Genomic DNA, 7714 nt, shown 5'->3' on the forward strand with positions numbered 1-7714 from the left:
TGATAGAATTTCCGAATTTTCTTACAGAAGAATCCTTTTACAGTTTCCTCGTTATAATTCCCATTTACCATCTCATAGTAGGATTTTCTGTCATGTAGCTGCAACTTTTTTGTGGACTCCAGTTTACTTAACAAAATGTGAGTACAACTGCTCAATATGGAAGTAGTCTGTTTAGGTTTTCTTATTGGTAACGCCACGTAGTGCTCTGTATGAAAATCACTGGCTGTGCTGTGTGCAGTCTGTGGCTAGTTTGCATTGTTGTCTACCATTGTAGTGTTGGGCAGCTGGATGTTAACAGCGCATAGCGTTGCGCAGTTGGAGGTGAGCCGCCAGCAGTGGTGGATGTGGGGAAGTGAGATGGCGGATTTTTGAGAGCAGGCGATCTGAACGTGTGTCCATCAGAAACAGTACATTTGTAAGAATGGATGTCATGAACTGCTATATATATATTATGACTTTTGAACACTATTAAGGTAAATACATTGTTTGTTCTCTATCAAAATCTTTCATTTGCTAACTATGCCTATCAGTAGTTAGTGCCTTCAGTAGTTAGAATCTTTTATTTAGCTGGCAGTAGTGGCGCTCACTGTATTGCTGTAGTTTGAGTAACGAAGATTTTTGTGAGGTAAGTGATTTGTGAAACGTATAGGTTAAGATAGTCAGGGCCATCCTCTTGTAGGGATTATTGAAAGTCGGATTGCGTTGCGCTAAAAAATATTGTGTGTCAGTTAAAGCACAGTCATGTATAATTTTTCTAAGGGGACGTTTCATATGGCGACCCTGCCAGGATACCTCAATGAAATCTTCTGATTTGTTCTTGTAGTTTGTGTAATTAGTGTAGCTTTTGTTTATTGCTAGTGTGTAATTGTAGAGAGACTCTCCTTTGTAGTTGCAGTCTTTCATTGTTGTACAGTAAAACAGTTGTGGCATGCATGTAGATTTGCACCAAGTATTTCGCAGCTGTGCTTGCAATTAACTAGATATTATTTTCAGTGCTATGTTAATGTGTTCTCTTATTTTTGCTCTTCAAATTGTGCTTTTCTGTGTTATCATGTTAAATATTGTGACAATAATGGCGTGTGAAAATCGTAACACTAGGCCCCAAAGTAAACTGAGAAATAATAGTTTGTGAGTGCACAAGTGGTGGTTTATGGACTTGCTATATTCTCTGCAAGACTCTTCGATGGTAATTGTGCACCTGCACAGTCGCAACAGATGACTGCTGGCTGTCTCTACAAGGACTACAGAGGGTCTGCATCTTTGATGGCCCACCAATACCATTATTTCTACAATGACTGCACTGGGTCTGCACCTCTGGTGGCCCACCAATACCGTAATCTCTACCAGGACTACAGTGGGTCTGCTCTGTGATGACCTACCTACCAATATTCTTCAAAACTTCGACTGACTCTGCAGTGGGTTTGCTGTGTTGTGGCCCATTACCTGTCTGCATGTCAAGAGTCAGCACTGTCTTTCCGCTGGAAGGACAACACTACATCTTCAAGACTGCATGGAAATCCACTACTTCCGTGTGCATTTTCTTTTACTGCTCGGACTTTGAGAAAAACACTGCTATTTTACTGTGATGAACGATCAGGACTGTCTTTATGGAGAGTGAGAAAATTTTAGCTTTTGATCAACATTGTATCAATAAGTGTGTGCATTTGATTTCTTTGTTACTGTAATTGTGAAAAAATTTTAACAAATATGTATTGGCCAGTGCCCAAAACAAATTGTAAAATTTTTTGTGGGGACCATGGGGGCTATGTAAGTAGTCTGTTTAAGTTTTCTTATTGGTAACGCCACGTAGTGCTCTGTATGAAAATCAATGGCTGTACTGTGTGCAGTCTGTGGCTAGTTTGCATTGTTTTCTGCCATTGTAGTGTTGGGCAGCTGGATGTTAACAGCGCGTAGCGTTGCGCAATTGTAAGAAGGGATGTCATGAACTGCTATATATATATTATGACTTTTCAACACTATTTGGGTAAATACATTGTTTGTTCTCTATCAAAATCTTTCATTTGCTAACTATGCCTATCAGTAGTTAGTGCCTTCAGTAGTTTGAATCTTTTATTTATCTAGCAGTATTGGCGCTCGCTGTATTGCAGTGGTTTGAGTAACGAAGATTTTTGTGAGGTAAGTGATTTGTGAAACGTATAGGTTAATTTAGTCAGGGCCATTCTCTTGTAGGGATTATTGAAAGTCAGATTGCGTTGCGCTAAAAAATATTGTGTGTCAGTTTAAGCAGAGTCATGTATAATTTTTCTAAGGGGACGTTTCAAATAGAATTGAATAATTTCGTTGGAAAAGCTTTTGTTTATCTTCAGCATAAGTCTTGTAATTGTCATTTACCTTCAGTACTGTAATATTCATAATATTGATTTCTTAAAATTTCTTGTGTGTGATCGAACTTACAACAAAATTTCTAGCCTTCAGTGTTCTTCTGCAGTAAAACGCATGTTTCCAAATTACTTAAAAAGTTTCCAGTCACCTGCAGATCTGGAAAACATGTCCTGAACTAAAGCGCAACAGCATAGTGAACAACAAGTATTACGAATATAAAAATGTCTACTGCGTAAAAAGAATATCCACAGTGAGGTAGAGAGAGAGAAGCCTAAACTCCAACCCCTAAAAGGGTAAGTCGTCAAAATAAGTAAAACAGGACAAATGGTTCAAATGGCTCTGAGCACTACGGGACTTAACTTCTGAGGTCATCAGTCCCCTAGAACTTAGAACTACTTAAACCTAACTAACTTAAGGACATCACACACATCCATGCCCGAGGCAGGATTCGAACCTGCGACCGTAGCGGTAGCGCGGTTCCAGACTGTAGCGCCTAGTACCGCTCGGCCACATGCCGAATATTCTGCCTGTACAATTTCCGTTACTTACAGTAGGTACTGTACTGTACGTCATTCTTCTAGGACGATATCATTTTTGAGATTTTACTTCATTTTAACCCATTTGTTTTTAATGTCCATTCATGACAGAGCAATTGATTCTAGCTGGCAAGAACAAGCAACGCACGTGCCTCTACGAAAAAACCCGACGCTATGGCTCAAGACTTTAATAATACATGTCGAAAATACATTGATAGTCCATCTGCTTATTGTCGTTGTCATGTCACTGTTGTTAACTTGCACCAGGTATTAGTATTAAAACAAGAACAGCGATGTTTTGTATCAATGTCGTATCAAACGTAGTGACTACTTGTGAAATACCGATATTCATGTGTCGATATCGTATATTCGTTTTTGAAGCTACATGAGAAAAGCACTCATTCCAGGTTTTGCAGCAAATGTTGAAAGATCCTGTAACTACAGTCATCTGTTGTCCAATAGACGCCCGCATCTCGTGGTCGTGCGGTAGCGTTCTCGCTTCCCACGCCCGGGTTCCCGGGTTCGATTCCCGGCGGGGTCAGGGATTTTGTCTGCCTCGTGATGGCTGGGTGTTGTGTGCTGTCCTTAGGTTAGTTAGGTTTAAGTAGTTCTAAGTTCTAGGGGACTGATGACCATCGATGTCAAGTCCCATAGTGCTCAGAGCCATTTGAACCATCCAATAGACGTTTCCTTACTTTCGAGAATCTATGCGTCCTGACTGTCACTAACTGCAGTAGCTCTAATTTCCGTACATCTTAACAAAATGAGATTTCTTAAAGAAAAAGGCTGCGACTTTAAATTAATCATCCTATTCGTAAGGTACCCCTTATTGTCGGATTACGTTTTATTCCCTTATTTTCGCGAATTACATTTTATATCTCGTCTGCAGATATGAGTGGCATTCAATAAGCTCAGGCAGCACTGCAGAACACATAGCACGGAGTAGTTTTATAGTTCCCTCGCTGGCAGAAGTATCCGCTGGACCATCTGGCGTTGACGGTAAACTGTGAGATGATGTGCTGAGGCTGGCTGTGAGAAAGACATTTACGCTAGCGCACGATACGTAGGGAAACCAGAACCATTCTGGCTCGAAGCAAGCTATATTATTAATAAATGTTTGCTAATAAAAGGCACTTTTTCCACTTTAGATATTAGGAAAAGCCTACTGGTCATAAATAGTTTCTCACAACAATATTACGAAGCAAGCAAGAGGTCATTTCAGTAAACAGCTGAATAATGTTCAAGATCACGAAGTTGTACGTACAGCTAAGAAGTTGAAACTTCCTGGCAGATTAAAACTGTGTGCCGGACCGAGACTCGAACTCGGGATCTTTGACTTTCGCGGGCAAGTGCTCTACCAACTGAGTTACCCAAGCACGACTCCCGCCCCGTCCTCACAGCTTTACTTCTGCCAGTATCTCGTCTCCTACCTTCCAAACTACAGAAGTTCTCCTGCGAACCTTGCAGAACTAGCACTTCTGAAAGAAAGGAGCAGTTGGTAGAGCACTAGCCCGCGAAAGGCAAAGGTCCCGAGTTCGAGTCTCGGTCCAGTACACAGTTTTAATCGGCCAGGAAGTTTCATATCAGCGCACACTCCGTTCCAGAGTGAAAATCTCATTCTGGAAACATCCCCCAGGCTGTGAAAAAACCAAGTCTCCGCAACATCCTTTCTTTCAGGAGTGCTAGTTCTGCAAGGTTCGCAGGAGAGCTTCTGTAAAGTTTGGAAGGTAGGAGACGAGATACTGGCAGAAGTAAAGCTGTGAGGACAGGGCGTGAGTCGTGCTTGGATAGCTCAGTTGGTAGAGCACTAGCCCGCGAAAGGCAAAGGTCCCGAGTTCGAGTCTCGGTCCGGCACACAGTTTTAGTCTGCCAGGAAGTTTCATATCAAAGCACACTCCGCTGCAGAGTGAAAAACTCATTCCAGCTAAGAAGTTTTTCGATTGTAAGTACAAGACATAGACTTCGCGCCATAGCCGCCAGATGCCAACAGAATGTCTTGCGAAATAGTTCTATCGTAAGACCATAAGACCATGCTCTCAAGAAATTGCTAGTTTTGAGTTAATAACTAACATATTGTTTCACTTATCAGATTACGGTGTTTTCGTAAATAAGCACATCTTAAGGGTATCCACGAATATTATTTCGAATAACGTAGTTTCTACGAGGGACATGAACTATGACCTAGAAATCCTACACAGCGACTCACTAAGATAATCCGAGGATGGGTTGTTTTAATCTCAGTAGGTCTCCGATGTAATGTCGTACTGTACGCCTCTAATGCCATCTTCTACAGATTCCCTAACAGACACACTTTTAGACATTTAATAACAAGCTCGAACCACCTATAAAGCTTTTCATTATGCCATTTTATAACTCTCTTCAAATATGTTTATATTCAAATTCAAATGGCTCTGAGCACTATGGGACTTAACATCTGAGGTCATCAGTCCCCTAGTCTTTGAACTATTTAAACCTAACTAACCTAAGGACATCACACACATCCATGCCCGAGGCAGGATTCGAACCTCCGACCGGAGCAGCAGCGCGGTTCCAGACTGAAGCGCCTAGAACCGCTCGGCCACAGAGACCGGCTGTGTTTTACTTCATATACAACGTCGTTTTATCGATTTTTCATATTTCACCAGTGATGCCTCGTCAGGTATTTCACGTAATAAAATCCCCAGCCCCACGCTTACAGGTCCTTTTTCATATTCGTAAACTAAATGAATTCTCATTAGGGGCTGCAATACCCCATCCCATCCCCCACTTCGCGGGCGCGGTGAGACAAGTTGCAGTTGAAAATTAGGAAGAAAGGTGAAATACTGCCTGAGCATGATGCACTTAGTGCAGTGAATAATGGAACCAGTCGTTAAAGAGCCCTCTGCGCTGTGTGCGCCGCACCCACAGCTCTGGAAGGCGCTCTGTGGAGAGAGACACGCCGACTGCAATTAGCGCCGGCCACTGGCCACCCCTGGTGCGCCGCTAGATGGACTGGAACCGAATCCGGCGCCGCTTAAACGCGGAATTAGCGCCGTAATTCAATTGTGTTGCAGCGGCAGCACTGTCCGCCGGGAGGTGCACACTCGCCCAAGCCGCTGCTACTGGAAGAGCGCGCGTAATGGCGCCGAAAAGAGCACTCTTGCCAAAGACCTCCCTACTGAGGCCGTATAGCCTGTGGGATATTGAGCTTGCGACAAGTGACAATAGCCTGCGTGACGTCACGAAGCCGACGCAGGACAAGTCCTACTCCGGTGTAATACCGGGAAGCTGAAGCAACAAGCTGCGATTGTGGGCTCCTCGCTTTGATTAAGTGTGTCAGTGATTTTCCTTCAGTACTTTTGTAAGCTGCAAATATTTGTTGTTTGGTTAATTTACGGCAGCTCATGTGTGGCCCGAAAGTTACCGTCTTCCTGTCCACGTAAGCTGAAAGGCTGGACACTGCTGATCTACAGAGTAGGTTTGGTCGCTATAGACACTGTGAGGTGCATGTTTCGCAGGTCTTAAGACTATGAAAAGAGACTGAAAATAATGAGAATATTAAATGTGGAATCTGTGTTCTTTGGGGACTTCTGTGTAAGAAAACTTTCTTTGTGGACTTCTGTGTAGGAAAACTTCATGTAGAACTACTGTAGAAACATCTGATGAGCATAAATGTGGCCGGCCTGAGTGGCCGAGCGGTTCTAGGCGCTTCAGTCTGGAACCGCGTGACCACTAGGTCGCAGGTTCGAATCCTGCCTCGGGCAAGGATGTGTGTGATGTCAAAAAAAAAGGTTCAAATGGCTCTGACCACTATGGGACTTAACTTCTGAGGTCATCAGTCCCCTAGAACTTAGAACTACTTAAACCTAACTAACCTAAGGACATCACACACACCCATGCCCGAGGCAGGATTCCAACCTGCGACGGTAACGGTCGCGCAGTTCCAGACTGTATTGCCTAGAACCGTTCGGCCACCCCAGCCGGCTGTGTGTGATGTTGGTAGGTTAGTTAGGTTTAAGGAGTTCTAAGTTCTAGGGGACTGATGATCTCAGATGTTGAGTCCCATAGTGCTTAGAGCCAACATAAAAGTGCAACAGAAGCCTCTCAAAATAACTTAAGTGTACTGTTCTATACTGTAGATTACTTTGTAACTCTTTTATGTTTTTGTTCTTGTTGTAAGCTAAACTGCTTTGCTACTGTTAAATTTCGTGTATGTCTTATATTATGTGCGAATCTGAACAATGCAAGTGGTGTGATTACGTACACGTTATCTAATAAAAAGAGTCGCCAAATGTCTGAAATTGTGTAAATGGATTTGAATTAACTCTTACCAATAACTGTGTACTAAAGAAACCGTCCAGTGAAATTCTGTATCATGCAGTGTAATAAATAGTGCGACAATACGTGACGTCACAGTACGTGACGTGCAGATCCAACACACAAAACTAACAGTTTGAAGGTTCCACAGAAAATTACAAAATGAATTTTAGAAGAATAAATGTCCATACTGCTTCTCTGGAAATGGCCTGTAAATTTACATATGCAAACTGACTGAATAAAATTTCTAACATTAAATGATATGCACGCGAATGTAACACTGCACTATAACAGTAAGACGGACAAAATAAGCGAGGTCTGATCCAAAAAAGTGAATCTGAAGATAATTTTGCAGTGCAACGCATAACTGAATGATCGTATTGTCTTGATTGTGATATGAAACTGGACCTAACAAATTTTCCTGCCTTACCTCTCGTAGCGGAAAATCTGTACAGCTCGAAAGTGGTGAAAATGAAAATGGAGCGCAGCAGCAGACCATCTGAAGGAAAGAATGGCTCGCGCAATGCAGTGCAAGGACG

At 42.5% G+C, this 7714-nt stretch overlaps 1 non-coding gene across 1 annotated transcript; it reads left to right on the plus strand.

Annotated features, from left to right (window-relative positions):
• The first annotated feature begins 6539 nt into the window (after positions 1-6539).
• Trnas-gga (transfer RNA serine (anticodon GGA)) lies at positions 6540-6622 on the plus strand. The gene is given in 2 exon segments: positions 6540-6579; positions 6589-6622. It is a non-coding gene; the product is annotated as a tRNA-Ser (tRNA).
• The last annotated feature ends 1092 nt before the right edge of the window (positions 6623-7714 follow it).

Source organism: Schistocerca serialis, chromosome 8 (assembly GCF_023864345.2).
Source record: "Schistocerca serialis cubense isolate TAMUIC-IGC-003099 chromosome 8, iqSchSeri2.2, whole genome shotgun sequence".
In the NCBI taxonomy this organism is placed as follows: domain Eukaryota; kingdom Metazoa; phylum Arthropoda; class Insecta; order Orthoptera; family Acrididae; genus Schistocerca; species Schistocerca serialis.